Consider the following 20388-nt stretch of genomic DNA (forward strand, 5'->3'; position numbering starts at 1 on the left):
ATTCCTAGAACATGCCAATTTCAGACAAACAAATTTCTAGATCAAACCATGGAGAGACTTACAGATAATTAACAAAATAAAATAAATATGCAGGATTAAAACACACTGTAAGGCCAGGAGTAGTGGCTCATGTCTATAATCCCAGCACTTTGGGAGGTCGAGGCAGGAAGATCTCTTGAAGCCAGGAGTTTGAGACTCGCCTGGGCAACAAGCAAGACATTGTCTCTATTTAGTACTAAGGGGGAAAAAAAAAACTCACAATGAATGTCAAAAACAAATTGTTCTTAAGCTGGGTCTTGATGATGGTAAAGGATTGTATCATCACTTACCACACAGACCTGCCAGCAAAATGCTTAAGAATCTACACTTGGCTAAAAATAAGAACTGGGGGCTGGGTGCAGTGGCTCATGCCTATAATGCCAGCACTTTGGGAAGCCAAGAAAGGAGGATTGCTTGAAGCCAGGAGTTCAAATTCAAGACCAGCCTGGGTCACAGAGTGAGACCCTGTCTCAAAAAGAATTGGCCTGTTACATGAGTAAATTGCAAAAATAAATAAATAAGAAAAATTGGCTCATACTATACTCTATTAGGTAGCATAATTTGTTGCTCAGATTATGAAATGTGAGCCAGGCATGATGACTCACACCTGTAATCCCAGCACTTTCAGAGGCCGAGGTGGGCAGATCACAAGGTCAGGAGTTTCAGACCAGCCTGGCCAACATGGTGAAATCCCATCTCTAATAAAAATACAAAAATTAGCTGGGCATGGTGGCAGGCACCTGTAGTCCCAGCTACTCAGGAGGTTGAGGCAGGAAAATTGCTTGAACCCGGGAGGTGGAGGTTGCAGTGAGCCGAGATGGTGCCACTGTACTCCAGCCCGGGCGACAGAGCAAGCCTCTGCCTCAAAAAACAAAATAAAAAATAAGATTATGAAATGTGAAATTTGAAGCAGTAGTTAGTAATAAGCAGAGATTTTAAGCCCTTTTGAGCTATAAGAAGTCTTTGTAAAGTCCATCTTGAAGATAACAAATTAAAACCATAACAATTACCTTTGAAATAAGCAGTAATTTTAAAAATAACTTAAATAGTAAAGTAATGTTTTTTGTTTCCTCGAAAAAAATCCCTTGAGCATTTACTGGATGTCACACACTGTACTAGAGACTTAGGAAACAGCGAGCGGTAAAACAAGCCCCTGATCTCATGGCGTCTAAGTGAAGGAAACACAATTAGTAAACAGATATGAAATACGTATACATGTAAGGGGTTATAAGTGCTTTTAAGAAAAGCAGGATAAGAGGACACAGAGTAACAGAAGATTCAATTTTAAATATTTAAGAAAAATTAAAATATTCATGGCTGAAATATACTGAGGAATGAAAAGAAACTACTTCCACAACATAAAGATACAGTGATGAAAACAGTTAATTTAATGTGATTTTTGTTATATTAAAATAGTTAAATTTAGACCTTAAGGCATTTAAACTTTGTTCCTTTTGTAAGTAGTTTTGGTTGAAAGTCTTTGCTTATTTAAAATTGTATTGCTATTGCCGTATTTTCTTTGGTTGAGGGACACCACAGTCTTAATTTCTTATGTCACGACATTCATCAGTTCATTAGAAAATTATAGTCCACAGACTAAACTGCCTGACATTTATTTTAAAGTAAATATTGCTTAAGACAATGAGAAGCCACAGAATGAGAGAAAGTATTTACCAAAAAAAAAATTATATGTATATTTCTGATAAAAGAACTGTTACCCAAAATATACAAAAAACTCTTAAAATTCAACAATAAGAAAACATACAACCCAAATAACAACTGGGAAAAAGGGGATCAGACACGATGGCTTATGACTATAATATCAGCACTTTGAGAGACTGAGGCGGGCGTATCACTCAACGTCAGGAGTTTGAGACCAGCCTGTCCAACACTGTAAAACCCTGTCTCTATGAAAAATACAAAAAATTAGGCAGGTGTGGTGGTGCAACTGCAATCCCAGGTACTCAGGAGGCTGAGGCACGGAGAATCGCTTGAACCCAGGAGGCGGAGGCTGCAGTGAGCCAAGATCATGCCACTGCACTCCAGTTGGGGCAATAGAGTGAGGATCTCTGTCTCTCAAAAAAAAAAAAAAAAAAAAAAAAAAACCCACTGGGCAAAAGACCTGAGCAGACACTTTACTAAAGAAAATCCACAGACAAGTCAGGCATGATGGTGCACACCTGTAGTCCCAGCTACTCTGGAAGCTGAGGCAAGAAGATAATTTGAGGCCAGGAGTTTGAGGCCGCAATGAGCTATGACTGTATCACTGCACTGCAGCCTGGGCAAAAGAATGAGATCCTGCCAAAAGGAAGGAAGGAGGGAAGGAAGGACGGAAGGAAGGAAGGAAGGACAGAAGGAAGGAAGGACAGAAGGAAGAAAGGACGGAAGGAAGGACGGACGGAAGGAAGGACGGACAGAAGGAAGGAAGAAAGGAAGGAAGGAAGGAAAGGAAGGAAGGAAGGAAGGAAGGAAGGAAGGAAGAAAGAAAGAGGAAGAAAGGAAGAAAGAGGAAGAGAGGAAGAAAGGAAGAAAGGAAGAAGGAAAGAAGGAAAAAGAAAGAAAGGAAGAAAGAGAGAGAGAGAGAGAGGGAGGGAGGGAGGGAAGGAAGGAAGGAAGGAAGGAAGGAAGGAAGGAAGGAAGGAAGGAAGGAAAGGAGGAGAAACACAGATGGCAAATAAGTAGGTGAAAAGATACTCCACCTAATATGTCATCAGAGAATTACAGATTAAACAAGGAAAAACCACTACACACCTACTAGAATGATCAAAATCTAGAACACGGACAATACCAAATGCTGGTGAGGATGTTCAGCAAAAGGAACTCTCTCAGTTTTTGCTGTTGGAAAAAAAATGGTACAGCCATTTTGGAAGACTTAAGCAGTTTCCTAAAAAATGAAATACATTCTTTTTATTTATTTATTTATTTTATTTATTTTTTTGAGACACAGTCTCGCCCTGTCGCCCAGGCTGGAGTGCAGTGGTGCAATCTTGTCTCACTGTAACCTCCGCCTCCCTGGTTCACGCCATTCTCCTGCCTCAGCCTCCCGAGTAGCTGGGATTACAGGCGCCGCCACTACGCCCAGCTAATTTTTTGTATTTTTAGTAGAGACAGGGTTTCACTGTGTTAGCCAGGATGGTCTTGATCTGACCTCGTGATCTGCCCGCCTCAGCCTCCCAAAGTGCTGGGATTACAGGCGTGAGCCATCGCGCCCGGCCCTTTTTTTTTACTTTCTATAGAGACGGGATTTCACTATGTTGTGCAGGCTGGTCTCGAACTCCTGAGTTGACGTGATCCTCCCACCTCAGCCTCCCGAAGTGCTGGGATTATAGGTATGAGCCGCCACACCCAGCCTACAAAATACATTCCTGCCATACATTCCAGCAATCACTCTCCTTGGTATTCACCCAAATGAGTTGAAAACATATCCACACAAAAACCTGTACAAGGATGTTACACCAGCTTTGGAAGCAACCAAGATGTCTTTCACTAGGTGAATGGATAAAGTGTGTACATCCAGACAACAGAGTATCATCCAGCACTAAAAAGAAATGAAGAAACCTTAAATGCATAGGGTTGAGCATCCCTAAATTAAAAATAGAAAATACAAAATGCTACAAAATCTGAGGCTTTTTGAGAAACCACATGACACTGAAAGAAAATAATCACTGGAGTATTTCAGATTTCGAATTCATGGATTAGAGATGCTGAACCAGTATAATCCAAATATTCCAGAATCAAAAAAATCTGAAACCCAAAACACCTGTGGTCCCAAGCATTTCAGATAAAGGATACTTAACCTGTACTAAGTGAAAGAAGCCAATCTTTAAAAGCTATACACTATATTATTTCAACAACATGACATTCTAAAAAAAGACAAAACTATGGAGACAGTAAAATGTCAGTAGTTGCTGGGAGTTGGAGTAAAGGGAGGGATGAATCAGTAAAGCCCAAAGAATTTTAAGGCAGTGAAACTATTCTGCATGATCCTATAACAGTAGCTACACGTCATTATACATTTGTCTAAACATCAAGAATGAATGTTAATGGAAACCACGGACTTTGGGTGATGATAATGTGTCAAAGCAGACTCACTGCTTGTAACAAATGTACCATTCTGGCACAGGATGTTGATAGTGGGGAAGGTTCTATGTGTCAGAGCAGAGAATATAATTCTCTGTACTTTCTGCTCAATTTTGCTGTGAAACTAAAACAGCTCTAAAACATAGTCTTTTTTTTTTTTTGAGATGGAGTCTCGCTCTGTCGCCAGGCTGGAGTGCAGTGGTGCAGTGGCTCACTGCAACCTCTGCCTCTGGGGTTCAAGCGATTTTCCTGCCTTAGCCTCCCAAGTAGCTGGGACTACAGGCGTGCGCCACAATGCCCAGCTAATTTTTGTGTTTTTAGTAGAGATGGGGTTTCACCATGTTGGCCAGGCTGGTCGTGATCTCCTGACCTCGTCCATCTTTTAAAAAAGTAAATATTGCCTTCAGCCAAAAAAGATAAGTTCTTTTTATTAAAGAGAAACCAGATAAACCACTTACTGACATTCGTATCATTTATTTTTAAATATTTTCAGATATATGATTTTATTGCATAACATTGACTGGATAAATTTTTGCATGTGCAAAAGATAAAAACTTTATTTAGAAAAAATAAAACATACATGCAAAATGATAAATGTATTTTCATGAGTCAGTAAATTTTTTAAAATTTCAAGTCATAGAAGATGAAATTTTAGGATGGGGGAAAAAAGAATGCTAATAAGGTGAATACAACCCACAAACTGGGAGGTGTGATTTTTATTAACAAAGGATTAGACTGTCTACAAATTCTACAAATCAAAAAGAAATGGACAAACAGGCCAACAGAAAAATAAGAAAATATAAATAGGCAACTTATAGAAGAGGAAATATGAATGAACAATTAACATGAAAAGATGCTCAACGTCAGCTGAGCACGGTGGCTCACGCCTGTAATCCCAGCACTTTGGGAGGCCAAGGCAGGCAGATCATGAGGTCAGGAGTTCGAGATCACCCTGGCTAACACAGTGAAACCCTGTCTCTACTAAAAATACAAAAAATTAGCCGGACGTGGTGGCACACACCTGTAGTCCCAGCTACTTGGGAGGCTGAGGCAGGAGAATAGCTTGAACCCGGGAGGTGGAGGCTGCAGTGACCCGAGATCATGCCATTGCACTCTGGCCTGGTAACCGAACGAGACGCCATCCAAAAAAAAAAGATGCTCAACATCACCAGTGGTTAAGAAACACAAATTTAAAATCACGAAATACCATTTCACACCCATCAGATTAGCAAAAGTTTTAAAGTCTGGCCATACAAAACATAGGAGAGGATATGAAACATACACCATCTCCATCTCCTATACAGCTTGTAGGAGTGTACACTAATATAACGCCTTTAGAAAGCATTTGACGCATACCCTTCAACGCGGTAGTTCCACTCCCTAGCTCTCACACGTGCACAAACTTACATGGAAATGTCATAGTAACACTATGAACACAAGTGTTCATTTTTCACAAAGAAAAATAGGAAATAAATATCCAGAAGAGAATGGATAACTGCAATGAAGTATTTTCTTACAATGAATTTCCAAGTGGCACAAAAACTGTGAAAAAAAACTAAAGGAATGTGTCAATTTGGTTGAATCTCACAACACTAGAACATGTCCAACAAAAGAGCAGCTCTTTCAACTTAAGTTTAATATGCATCTATCTTAAAATGTAAAAGAAATTATCCTCACTTGTAAAGCCAATTTACCTTCAAGATCATAAATATCAAGATCTCAAGTCTTTTTTTTTAAGAGACAGGGTCTCTGTCACCCATGCTGAGGTACAGTGACACAATAATGACTCACTGCAGCCTCGAACCCTTGTGCTCAAGCAATCCTGCCTCAGCCGCCTGAGCAGCTGGGACTACAGCTGGGCATCGCTATGCCTGGAATTATTATTATTATTTTTTTTATTTTTTATTTTTTTATTTTTTTACTGTGACTGGGTCTCCCATTGTTCCCCTAGCTGGTTGTGAACTCCTGGCCTCGAGCAATCCTCTCGCCTTAGCCTCCCAAAGTGTTGACATGACAGGCGTGAGCCACCACACCTGGCCTCAAATCTTTATCTCCAACCTAGATCTCTCTCAGAGCTTTCAGACTGCCTAATGACCATCTCTACCTGAATGTGCCATGCATAACTCAAAACCGGGCATCAAATTCTCCAAAAATATGTTGTTCTCTCTCTGTGAGCAGCAACACCATTCACAGGTGCTCAAGACATAAATCTAGACATCATCCTGAAATCCTCCTTCCTCGTGCCCCATGTCCAAGCAATCACAATGTCCTATTATCAGTCTACCTCCTAAATACCTTGAGGCTATCTCACTCTTACCTCCACTAACTACCAAAAGCAGACCATCATTTCTTCTCACCTGGATTACAGCAACCACCTTCTAAAGGACTCTCCTGCCCCAGTGAAGTTAATTACATTGACACGCTACAAGCATCATGTTCTTTAACAAGCATAAATATGATCAAGAAACTGTCAACAGCTGGGTACAGTTGCTCACACCTGTAATCCTAGCACTTTGGGAGGCCAAGGTCAGAGGATCACTTGAGCTCAGGATTTCAAGGCCAGCCTGGGCAACATACAGATACTCCATCTCTACAAAAAAATTTAAAAACTGGCCAGGCATGGTGGTATGCACCTGTAGTCCCAGCTACTGAGGAGGCTGAGGGGGGAGGATCGCTTGAGCCTTGGAGTTTAAGGTTGCTGTGAGCCACAGTCGCACTCCAGCCTGGGTGACAGAGTTATATCCTATCTCAAAAAAAAAAGATACTGTCACCTACTACTTAATATTTTTCTATGGCACTCCCACTATCAAGTTACAGTCCTTAATGTGACTCAAAAGGCCCATGATCTGACCCTTATTTAAAATGCCTCCATCCTCCACATTCTACACTCTTTTCCTACATTTTGGCCTTTGAACTTACAGTTTTCTCTGCCAGAAGGCCTCTTCTCCTCTTAAACTGTACTTCACCTTGGTAATTCTCAATTTGTCTTTCACCTGTCAATTTAAATACTCCTTACCTTAAGAAGCTTTCCTTTCCTATGCAAGACAGAGGTCTTTCTTCTCTTCTCCCACAGTTTCCAGGATTCACTTAAATTATATCACTTACACTGTAACTTAAGTGTCCATTTGCTTTTCAATAATCCAGATATGACAAGCTACATGAGGGCAGAGACGGGAGTCTTGCTCACCAGTAAAGCTGCAAAACCTAGCTCAAAGGATTAAAAGGTAGACTTTCCTTCAAAAAGGAAGAAACTGCTGTTTTGTTGTTCTTGCTAGCGCAGGGGTGCAGTGGTACCATCACAGCTCACTGCAGCCTCAAACTCCAAGGCTCAAGTGATTCTCCAACCTCATGCTTCAGCCTCTCAAGTAGCTGGGACTACAGGCACACACCTCCACACCCAGCTAACTTTTTAATTTTTGTAGAAACAGGTCTGGTCTCAAACACCTGGCCTCAAGCAATCCTCCCACCACAGCGTCCCCAAGTGCTGGGATTACAGGCAGGAGCCACCGCGCCCAGGCCAAGTCACTGCTCTATCAATTTGCCATTAACTTGTTTCAGGTCCTTGCTCAGTCTGCCTTAAAACGCATCTTCAAGATTGTTTCTAATAGTCGTTTAACTATTAAAGAGATAAACAATAATCCCAGATAAAAACACTGTCCTGTAGAAGTGTTTTGTAGTGAGTACAACCTCCTAAATATTATATATGGGGCTATTCAAAAATATTGAGACACTATATAATAACATGGAGATGCTTGCAATAGACTGTATTGTTTTCTATTCTATTTCTCTTTGCTTCAATTTCCTTTTTTATGATATTAGCCCATTTTCTACAGAGGTAGTATCAGCATAAAAAAATGTTTAGCTGCCTTGTTGAGACAAAATTCAAATACCATACCCATTTGAAGTGTACAATTCAATATTTTTAACATACTCAGAGTTGTGCACCCATCACCCCAATCTAATTTTAGAACATTTCATCATCCCAAAAAGAAATCCCATACCCATTAGCAGTCACTTCCCATTACCTCTTTCCCTGCGCCCAGCCCTAGGCAACCATTAATCGACTTTCTGTCTGGATAGATCAGCCTATACGCAACATTGCATTCAACTGGAATTGCAGGACATTTTTCTGTGCTCTCCAAATATACAGGATTTGAAACTACTTTCACATTTTTTCAAATATTTTCCTATCTTTCACTTGCTGGGGAAGAAGAAACTTTTTTTTAAGACTAGTTAAACGCAGTAGTGAGAAGAGGGGAAAGAGCAGAACCAGGAGATCAATCTGTAACTGACTGAACAATCAACTGAGATCACTGACTACCTTCAGACCGGCTGGGGGAGGGGTAATATTTTTATATAGTAAAATCTATTTCAAGGCCTTTGTCTTTGCTGTCATGCTTAGAAAGACTGTCCTGGTCCCAAGATAGCATACATTTTCACGTATATTTTCCAATACTACATTCACAGCTTCAATTTTAACATCTAAAGCATTACACCATCTAAAATTTATTCTAAGGAAATGTATGTATCCTACCCAAACAGCCAGTTGTCTCTCATTATTATCTAGTAACGATACTTTTCCCCTTGATTTTAAATAGTACTTTCACCATTCTCTAAAGTCTTATATGCACTGGGGTCTTTGGATTTTTAAAAATTCTATTCATCTGTCTGTTCTAGGATCAATCTCTATACTTCAACAATACATTTTAAAGTTTGATATGGGACATTGTCCTTACTGCTTTAATTTTTCAAAATCTTCTTGGCTAGTCTCACATGTTTGTTCTTTTATACAAACTTTAAAATGCTGATTGACATTGCATTTATATTTATAAATTAGGAGGAATGGATATTTTTGCAATGTTAAGTCTTCATGTAACAGATGATTCCTTACTCATATTTCCCCCTTTCTGTCAAGTTTTATAGTTGTTTTATAAATTATAAAGGCCTGGCCGGGCGCGGTGGCTCAAGCCTGTAATCCCAGCACTTTGGGAGGCCGAGACGGGCGGATCACGAGGTCAGGAGATCGAGACCATCCTGGCTAACACGGTGAAACCCTGTCTCTACCAAAAATACAAAAAAAATTAGCCGGGCGAGGTGGCGGGCGCCTGTAATCCCAGCTACTCGGGAGGCTGAGGCAGGAGAATGGTGTGAACCCGGGAGGCACAGCTTGCCATAAGCTGAGATCCGGCTAGTGCACTCCAGCCTGGGCGGCAGAGCGAGACACCGTCTCAAAAATAAATAAATAAATAAATAGATTATAAAGTCCCATACATTTTATGTTAATTTCATTTCTAGTTATAGTTTTTGTTATTAATATAAATGGAATTTCACCTCTACTTATTTCCTATTTGCTTACTGGTATACAGTAAAGTTCCTTACTTTATTTAATGTATACACCCTCTTGGAGGTCTTTTTGAATTATTTTATTAATTTTCATTATATCTTTTTTTTTTTTTTTGAGATGGAGTCTCATTCTGTCTTCCAGGCTAGAGTGCAGTGACACGATCTCGGCTCACTGCAATCTCCGCCTCCCGGGTTCACACCATTCTCCTGCCTCAGCCTCCCGAGTAGCTGGGACTACGGGTACCCGCCACCACACCTGGCTAATTTTTTGTATTTTTAGTAGAGACAGGGTTTCACCATGTTAGCCAGGATGGTCTCGATCTCCTGACCTCGTGATCCACCCTCCTCAGCCTCCCAAAGTGATGGGATTAGAGGCGTGAGCCACTGTGCCTGACCAATTTTTATTATATCTACTTCATAATGAGATCGAAATATTCTAAGCTGAAAAAGGCATACAGGGATAAGATCAGAAAATACACCCACTTGTAACCATACTCAACAAGCTAAATCTCCCAAGGAAGACAGGAGATATTTCCAAATAAACAGCAGAATGAATTACACAGCCATGAACATCTGCCATAAAAAAGTGACTGACAGCCAGGCGTGGTGACTCACCCCTGTAATCCCAGCACTTTGGGAGGCCAAGACAGGCAAACAGCTTGAGGTCAGGAGTTCGAGATTACTCTGGACAACACAGTGAAACCCCATCTCTACTAAAACTAGCCAGGTGTGCGAGACTCTCTCTCTCAAAAAAAAAAAAAAGCAACTTACTACTTAACTTTGAAATACTGAATTTGTCTAACAAACTGACATATATTTATTCTCCTGGGGGAAAAAACTGACATGCCACAAAAACATATCTTTAAGAGGAATCTCACTAAATCTGGAACAAATTATGATAGAAAGATAATGAAAATTTATTCAGTGGTGAACTATTTGGAATGATTTTTGTGTTGATTTTGGGGTGAGGGGGATAGCTGTGTTGCTTTTCCTTCTTTTGGGCATTTGGATATCCTTTCAGAGACTCACGATCAAAATTAATGACCTGACTATGCTAATCATAATAAATGTCGTTTTTTGTTTTTTTGAGACAGGGTCTCTCTCTGCTGGCCAGACCACTGTAGTGGCATGATCACAACTCAATGAAACTTCAAATTCCTGGGCTCAAACCAAAGAATCACTTTTTCACTTCTTCGCTTCCTTTCTTCTTTTCCTTCTTCTTTACATGGTCTTGCTCTATCACCCAGGCTGGAATGCAGTGATGCAATCATAACTCACTGAAGCACAAACTCCTAGGCTCAAGGGATCCTCATACCTCAGCCCCCCAAGTAGCTAAGACTACAGGAGAGTACCACCATGCTCAGCTAATTCTTTTTTTTTTGAAATAGAATCTCGTTCTGTCGCCCAGGCTGGAGTGCAGTGGCACAATACAGGCTCACTGCAAGCTCCGCCTCCCAGGTTCACGCCATTCTCCCACCTCAGCCTCCCTAGTAGCTGGGATTACAGGCACCCGCAACCATACCCAGCCAATTTTTACATTTTCAGTAGAGACAAGGTTTCACCATGTTGGCCAGGCTGGTCTCGAACTCCTGACCTCAGGTTATCCATCCGCCTCGGCCTCCCAAACTGCTGGGATTGCAGGCGTGAGCCACTGCGCCTGGTCTAATTCTTTATTTTGGGTGTTTTCTTCTTTTGTATTTATCTAATTCCTTTCAAGCACTTCAGTGGAATTGATTTGTTTTCTCTATTTTTAAAATAAAGAGTTAAAATGGGTTATTATTTCTCTGATGTCTCCCAGCTCAGATTTTAGGATTCTCAAAACTTTGAGGCCAGAACGACTCGCATCTGTAATCCCAGCACTTCGGGAGGCCATGGTGAGAGGATTGTTTGAGGTCAGGAGTTCAAGACCAGCCTGGGCAACACACTGAAACCTCATCTCTACAAAAAAAAATAAACAAAATCAGCCAGGCGTGGTGGCACATGCCTATAGTCCCAGTTATTCGGGAGGCTGGGGTGGGAGTATCGATTGAGCCTGAGAGGTTGAGGCTACAGTGAGCCATGATCATGCCACTGCACTACAGCCTGGGTGACAGAGTGAGACCTTGTCTCAAAAAACAGTAAACAAGAAAGAAAACTTCTTTGAGAGAAGTAGGGTAATTTTTTTCTTTTCTTGTTTTTTTAATAGAGATGGGGTCTTGCTTTGTAGCCCAGGTTGGTCTTAAGCCCCTGGCTTCAAGTGATCCTCCCACCTCATCCTCCCAAAATGCTGGTATGAGATACCACACCCAGCCAATGATATTAACTGGATGTTTATAGATAATAAACAAGTCAGATGTAAAGTACATAGACCAATATGACAGCAAATTAATGACAGTAAGGATTAGAACACAGAACATACTCCATTGTCCAGGTGCTAGAAATGTTGAGATTTGCTTTCTACTAAGGAATGTTCACACACACTCCCCACTTCATCCCCAATAATTAGTTTATTATTACTAGAATGGAAAAAGCAGGAATGAGAATTACATTAATTAAGTCTGGCTGGGTGAAATGGCTCATGCCTATAATCCCAGCTCTTTGGGAGGCTGAGGTGGGCAAATCATTTGAGCCCAGGTGTTTGAAACCAGGCTAAACAACATGGTGAAACCCAGACTCTACCAAAAAGACAAAAAATTGGCCAGGCGTGGTGGTGCCCAGCTATTCAGGAGGCTGAGGCAGGAGGATCGCTTGAGCTCAGGAGGTGAAGGTTGTAGTGAGCTGAGATCATGCCACCACACTCCAGCCATGGGCAACACAGTGAGAACCTATCTCAAAAAAAAAAACCTTTATTAAGTCTCATTTATTAAGATATTTTACAGTCTTTGCTTTACATTATGCAATGCGGAGTTATCAAAGTAATATATTGATCAGAAACCACCATAGTAGGCCAGGCAAAGTGGCTCATGCCTATAATCCCAGCAACTGGGGAGGCCAAGGCAGATGATCACCTGAGGTCAGGAGTTCCGAGACTAGCCTGGCCAACATGGTGAAACCCGGCCCCTACTAAAATACAAAAAGAAAAATTAGCCAGGCTTGGTGGCATGTGCCTGTAATTCCAGCTACTAGGGACGTTGAGGCACAAGAATGGCTTGAACGCGGGACGCAGAAGTTGCAGTAAGCCAAGATTGCACCACTGCACCGCAGCCTGGGTGACTGAGTGAGATTGTCTTGGGTTTTAAAAAAAAAAAAAAAAAAAAACAGCATTTGACAAAATTAGCCAATCCTGATTTAAAATTCTATTTTAAAAATAAAAGAGACAGCCAGGCACAGTTGTTCATGCCTGTAATCCTAGCACTTTGGGAGGCTCAGGCAGGAGGATTAGTACTTGAATCCAGGAGTTTGAGACCAGCTTGGGCAACATAGCAAGGCCCATCTCTACAAGAAAATTTTTTAAAAATTGGGCACAGTGGCACAAGCCAATAGACCGAGTTACTCAGGAAGCTGAGGTGGGAGGATCGCTTGAGCTCAAGAGTTCAAGGCTACAGTGAGCTATGATCTCACCACTGCACTCCAGCCTAGGTGACAATGCAAGACCCTGTCTCTAAAATAAAATAAAAATAATATTTAAAATAACTATGATAATGCACACTCACAAAAGAAAGATAGTATATGTAGTTGAACTTGATCTCCCTCATTTTCTTTTTTTAATGGAGCAAAATTTATGAACATCTTCTAGAATTTTAAGTAAATACCCTCTTTGAACCAAATTATTATGACTCTTTTAGGTATTTATGCTATAGATATGTCAAGGCAAATACAACAGAAGTGCAGAGGGAAGTTTATAGAAAAAAGTAAATAAACCAAAAATGAAAACCCCATCAAGGGACTGGTTAATCAAATTACAATACAGCCATTGAATTAGTGTGCAGCCATTTAAAAGAATAAGGTGGATCTATATACACTGATAACAAAGAAAAATGAATACTGTATTGGTAAGTGAAAAAAAAGCCAAGTGCAGAAGACCAAATAAAACCTGATCCCATTCATGACAGAAAAATATGTTAGCATAGTTACACCCCAAATCAAATGCTAAGTTAATACTACTTAGAATTTATTTTAAATGTTTGTATTTTATTTTTCCAACTAACAAATTGTTTTTTAAAACTTTTACAAGAAAAAATAAAGCTTCACAATTTTTTTTTTAAAGACAAGAGAAAAAGCAGGGGCTTGCCAACTGAATGTTTGAAGTGGTCACTATGGCAATGTTTAGGTGACATGAAAGACGAGTTTATTGGAGAGTAGAAGACACACCGGAGGGCGTAAATTAGAAGGCTTTAGCAAAGTTTAAATGAAATGTAAACTGAGAAATTTTGTGCATAAAAGTAAAAATGATGAAATGAGTATCACAGGGAGACTATCATTAATACAATGTAACAGTAGGTAGCAGTGGGGTGGACAGATTATCTCAAAACAAGCTATGATGAGGCTGTCTATAGAGGGTTTGTTACTGACATCAGTTTGGGGTGTGATACAATAATTTTGTTTGATTTTTTTTTTTTTAGACAGAGTCTCGGTCTATCACCCAGGCTGGAGTGCAGTTGTTCAATCTGGGCTCACTGCGACCTCTGCCTTCTGGGCTCAAGCAATCCTTCTGCCTCAGTCTCCTGAGTAGCTGGGACTGCAGGTGCATGCCACCACACCCAGTTAACTTTTGTATTTTATGTTGAGATGGGGTTTTGCCATGTTGCCTAGGCCGCTCTTGAACTCATGGACTCAAGTGATTGGCCCACCTCGACCTCCCAAAGTGCTAGGATTACAGGCTTGAGCCAACGGGCATGCTCATTTTTATTACTAATTGCTACTAATAATTTGTTACTGAAATACAAATGTTAACATATCACTTGCCTGCTAGAAACATTTTAATGGCTATCCATTGCAATTCTGTTTTTGTTTTTGAGACAGTCGTGCTCTGTCTGGGCTGGAGTGCAGTGGCGCTATCTCAGTTCACTGCTACCGGGTTCAAGTGATTCTCCTGCCTCAGCCTCCCAAGTAGAAGGGATTAAGGGCACGAGCCACCATGCCCAGCTAATTTTTTGTATTTTTAGTAGAGACAGGGTTTCACCATATTAGCCAGGCTGGTCTCCAACTCCTGACCTCAAGTGATCCACCTGCCTCAGCCTTCCAAAGTGCTGGGATTACAGGCGTGAGTCACTGCACCCGGCCCTATTGCAATTTTGAATGACTTACTTGTTCTATAGTGATAGAATAAGAAACAGGGCTATAGACAGCCAATGGAAAACTATGCCTTACCTTTTTAACCATTAGGTTAAAAAGAAAGGACTAAAAGTCATTGCGCTTTATTATTATCTGTTTATATATAATGAATAGTATGTAATTCATTCTGAGAATTCTGAGACCTTTAGAACAGTGGTCCTGAAAGGTTCACATCAGAATCACCTACAAGGCATTTTGAAAGTATCTATGCCTGAGTCCTGTTCACCTCCAGAAGTTCTCATTCGGTAGGTCTGGGGCAGAGTCCAAACAAAGGCATTTTGGAAAAAGCTCCTCGGGTCATTCTGATGTGCATCGCCTATCTGACTTCTCAAATGATGAAATAAACATTAAAATAAGCCAAATGAAAACATTAATAATATAGAAGGCAAAGGTCTTAACACGAAGTCATCTGCTATCTTTCTTAGGATCAAACTCTACCGTCATAACTTTTACTTCAATGATCGCTACTAGCACCTGTCGCCAGGATACAGCTGCTGGGTTCAAACCAAAAGAGATGCCATTGTTTGTATCTGTTGGAATCATAGGAAAGCAGTACTAGCAATGCATTAGTGCTGTAGTCATAGGAAAGATTACATACTACTTACACAATAGCTGATTGATGAGCAAGAAATCTCTACAATAGTTGCTGTACAATTGTGAGTGGTGGTTTGAATTAAACAGTTTTGTAATTTGTACAGAAGTTTTCTATTGTCATAGTTAGCTTTCTTCCATACCTAAAAGATTTGAGTTTTTAAATGAATACTGTAAAAGCAAGATTTTTTAAAAAATTTTCTTGCACACTTCACCTGGAAAGATTATTTCTTAATATCTTAAAATATGCTCAAGAGATTCAGAAATACATAAGTTATTCTTGCTCTGAATTCTTTTCCTAACCAAATATTTAGAAATAAGTTCCTTTGTTATACACATCTTGACATTATTATATAAAGAACATTTCTGCTATTCTGTTATATCCAAAACAGAAGTTTTGGATAAGAGACAACTTTCACATACAAGCTAACCTTCCAGTTCATTTTTTGTGTATCAAAAAAAAAAAAAATGAGGTATCAGAGGTTATGTCTTTTTCTAACCTCTTATGAAATGAATCAGACACAACAATAGATAAGTGTATAATGTACTCCTTTGTACCCATTACCTAGTTTCAATTATCAGAACTTTGTCATTCCTACTTCATACGGTCCTGTCCCTTTTTAACTGATGTATTTTAAAGCAAATCCTAGATGCTGTATTATTTTATTGATCCTTCACAGATAACATTTTTTAACAGAACTTTGTCATTCCTGCTTCATACGGTCCTGTCCCTTTTTAACTGATGCATTTTAAAGCAAATCCTAGATGCTGTATTATTTTATTGATCCTTAACAGATAAGATTTTTTAACAGAGCCTCTTTATCATTATCACACATGATAATAACAAAAAATCCTTAATGCCTCACGCTCATTTCATAATTCACTTTCCCGTATTGTCTCTGAATGTATTTTTACACTTAGTTTTCTCTCAAGGTTGTATCTTTTTGTTCCATATTGTGAAACGCTAAAATATTTTTGCCTGGAAAGTCCATTCTGTGTTCTTTTTTATTTAGAGATGGAGTCTTGCTCTGTTGCCCAGACTGGAGTGCAGTGTGAGTTGATCACAGTTCACTGCAGCCTCAAAAGTGATTCTCTTGCCTCAGCCTCCCCAGTAGCTATAGAACTACAGGCATGCACTACCACACCTGGGTAATTTTTTTTTTTTTTATTTTTTGTAGAGACAAAGTCTTGCCATGTTGCCCAGGCTAAAAGTCAATGTCATATGTACTATGCAAATCTGAACATGTCACATTTCTTTAAAAGATTCTCACTATATTTTCTATGATGATCCCCCAAAATGCTTAACATAACATAAAATATCTTGCATGATTTGGCCCTTATTCAAATCCAAGGCCTCAGATATGACTGAGACTTCTCCTAGGCTCCACCATAATCCAAATTTTTCATAGTTTTTAAATCATTCCAATGAGATATGAAGGATTAAAAGATCAGGAACGTGCCACTGGCTAAATGTAATGAAAAAGCAACCACTGCATGAACCTTGATGGAATATCCTGATTCAAAGAAATAAAACTAGTCAAATTAGTTACAACAGGTACAACAGGCACAACTGGGAACATTTCAACATGAAATTACTTTTAGTGTTATAAATGTGGTTATGTAGGAGAATGTCCTTATTTTTAGGAGATGCAGGTCAAACTTTCAAAGGATTCAGAAAAAAAAAGTACATGTGGGATGTATTTTATATACCTATGTATACATGTGTGTAAGATAGAGAGACAGAGACACACATAAAGCAAATGTGCCAAAGTATTAACAACTGGTAACTCCAGATGAAGGTTAGACAGGTGTTCATTGCACAATCCTTTCTTGGATTTGTTCACTGTACAAATATTTCAGCCCGGCGTAGTGGCTCACGCCTGTAATCCCAGCACTTTGGGAAGCCAAGGCAGGCGGATCACCTGAGGTCAGGAGTTTGAGACCAGCCTGACCAACATGGTGAAACCCCATCTCTACTAAAAATACAAAAATTAGCCAGGCATGGTGGCAGGCACCTGTAATCCCAGCTACTTGGGAGGCTGAGGCACGAAAATCGCTTGAACCTGGGAGACAGAGGTTGCAGTGAGCTGCAACCACACCACTGCACTCCAGCCCAAACAACAAAGTGAGACACTGTCTAAAAAAAAAAAAAAAGTAAATACTTTAAGTTTTGCAGGTCATACAGTTCCTGTTGCAACTACTCAACTCTGCTGTTGTAGCAAAAAAAAAAAAAAAAAGCAACCACAGACAATATGTAAATAAATACACATGGCTATATTCCAATAAAACCATATTTACAAAAAAATGTAATTTCTTAAGTCATGAAATTTTTTTAACTTTTAAAATGTAAAACCTTAGCTCACATGTAGAAATGATGATATAATTTGCAGGGACTATTGAAAAGAAAAAACAATGGAGTCTCTTGTTTAAAAGTTATTAAGAATTTCAAAATAGTAACAGCAGAGCATTAAACCAAGCACAGGGCCTTTCTCAGGGAGGGTCCCTATATGACTACAAAGCATGTACATCCACAAATCATGCAGGCCATAGTTTACCAATTCGTGGCTTAGATTCTACTGAAGATGGTTCAAGATTCAGAGCAGAAATGACAGAGTTCAAATCTTCCTCCTACCACTTAATAGTTGTGTTCTCTGTCCCCTAGTATAAATAGTATGTATCTCACAGAGTTGTGAATAAATGATTTAATATATATAAAATACTTAGAATGGTCGTGTGTGTGTGTGTGTTTGTATCTTTTTTTTTTTTTTTTTTGAGACAGAGTCTCATTCTGTCACCCAGGTTACAGTGCAGTGGCGTGATCTCAGCTCACTGCAACCTCCACCTCCCTGGTTCCAGCAATTCCCCTGCCTCAGCCTCCCAAGTACCTGGGATTACAGTCGCCTGCCCACCATGCCCAGCTAATTTTTTTTGTATTTTCAGTAGAGATGGGGTTTCACCATGTTGGCCAGACTGGTCTTGAACTCCTGACCTCAGACAATCTGCCTGCCTTGGCCTCCCAAAGTGCTGGGATTACAGGAGTGAGCCACCGCGCCTGACCAGTCCTCGTATATATTTTTTATACATGCTAGCTATTATTATATTTTAGTAACAGTATTGACCAGGAAGCACCATGCCTCACACCTGTAATCCCAGCACCTTGGAAGACCACAGTGGGTGAACAGCTTGAGCTCAGGAGTTCAAGACCAGCCTGTGCAACAAGGTAAAACCTCAGCTCTACCAAAAAACAAAAACAAAAACAGTATTTTACGTAGCCAACATACTACATACATTATTTTTCACTTTTCCTATGTTCTGATAAACAACCCAGGAAATAAATCCTTGTTCATGTAACATTGCATGCTTATCCTGTAATTCCTTAAAGATATTCCTAGATGTAAAAATGCTAAATCAAAATATATGTATTTTTTAAATTCTGAAATACCTTACTACTTTGTCCTTCAAAAAAGCTCTATCAGGCCGAGCACAGTGGCTCACACCTGTACTCCCAGCACTTTGGGAGGCCAAGGCAGGTGGATCACTTGAGGTCAGGAATTCAAGATCAGCCTGGCCAACATGGGAACATAAAAATTAGCCAGGCGTGGTGGCACATGCCTGTAGTCCCAACTACTCAGGAGGCTAAGGCAGTAGACTGCGTGAACCCAGAAGGTAGAGGACACAGAGCCGAGGTCAAGCCTCTGCACTCCAGCCTGGGCGAGAGAACAAAACTCTGTCTCTAAATAAATAAATAAATGTTACTAAACATTAGGTCGGTTTGTTACACAGCAATAGATAACCAGAATATGATTTAAAAGTAAACATTGATTTTTAGGATTATAGATCTCCAAATGGATCTGTGCTTTCAAAGATTACCTTAGAAAAACATACTTATTCCAATGATCTGGGGACTGCCCAAAAGCGTCTTTTAAAATCACTCAAGGAGGCTGCGCATGGTGGCTCGTGCCTGTAATCCCAGCACTCTGGGGAGGCCAAGGCAGGCAGATCACTTGAGCTCAGGTTTCGAGACCAGCCTGGGCAACATGGTGAAACCCCGTCACTACCAAAAAAAAAAAAAAAAAAGTTAGCCAGGCATGGTGGCAGGCGCCTGCAGTCCCAGCTACTAGGGAAGCTAAGGTGGGAGAATTGCTTGAGCCCAGGAGGTGGAGGTTGTAGTGAGTGAAGATCGTGCCACTACACTCCAGCCTGGGTGACAGAGTAAGCCTCTGCCTCAAATAAATAAACAAACAAACAAATAATAACTCAAGGAACCTTAGTTGCATTTTTTTCAAATATCTCATTCTGATTCAGGTGGTCCAGGGACAATAGAAAAAGACTGTCTTATGTTTTTCAAGTTGTCTTATATTTTTAGTTTTGACTACTTATAGTCAACTAAAAAAATTTTAAGACCAGGTGCGGTGGTTCACGCCTATAATCCCACTTGGGGAGGCCAAGATGGGAGGATAGCGTCAGCCCAGGAGTTCAAGACCAGCCTGGGCAACATAGTGAGATTTCGTCTCTACAAAAAAATTTAAAAATTAGCTAGGCACAATGACACACACCTGCAGTCCCAGCTATTCAAGAGGCTGTGGTGAGAGGATCGTTTGAGCCAAGAGGTCGAGGCTGCAGTAAGCTATGATTGTGCCACTGCATTCTAGCCCGAGTGATAGAGTGAGACCCTGTGTAAAAAAAAAGTTTTTAAGAGTTGATCAAGGTAGCAGGATATCAAACACATTTTTTAAATTTGCTATACAACTACAAGTATTATCTGAATAGTTGTTTGTCAAAATGTTTATGAAATTAAATATAGTATTTCCTTAGAGTCCTCATATAAAAATACCCTGGTAGCTTAGACTAGTCAGAGTTTCTCAAGAATTATGACAACTACACATCAAGACATAAAGATTTTGGACTGACTTAATTACTACATTGTAAAAGGAAATTTAAATAAGCCCTAGCAGCTGTCATAAGTTACTTACAGTTTTGCAATTCATCAATTGTACAATAACAGAAAAATTCCTAAAATAAAAATTATAGTATGTTATGTGAAAATGGAGAATGTATAACTATTTTAAGAAAGTACTTATT

General features: G+C 39.9%; 1 protein-coding gene across 2 annotated transcripts in view; it reads right to left on the reverse strand.

Annotated features, from left to right (window-relative positions):
- ACAP2 (ArfGAP with coiled-coil, ankyrin repeat and PH domains 2) overlaps positions 1–20388 on the reverse strand; it is a 173900-nt gene that overhangs the window by 136017 nt on the left and 17495 nt on the right. The window lies entirely within an intron of this gene.

Source organism: Theropithecus gelada, chromosome 2 (assembly GCF_003255815.1).
Source record: "Theropithecus gelada isolate Dixy chromosome 2, Tgel_1.0, whole genome shotgun sequence".
Lineage (NCBI taxonomy): Eukaryota > Metazoa > Chordata > Mammalia > Primates > Cercopithecidae > Theropithecus > Theropithecus gelada.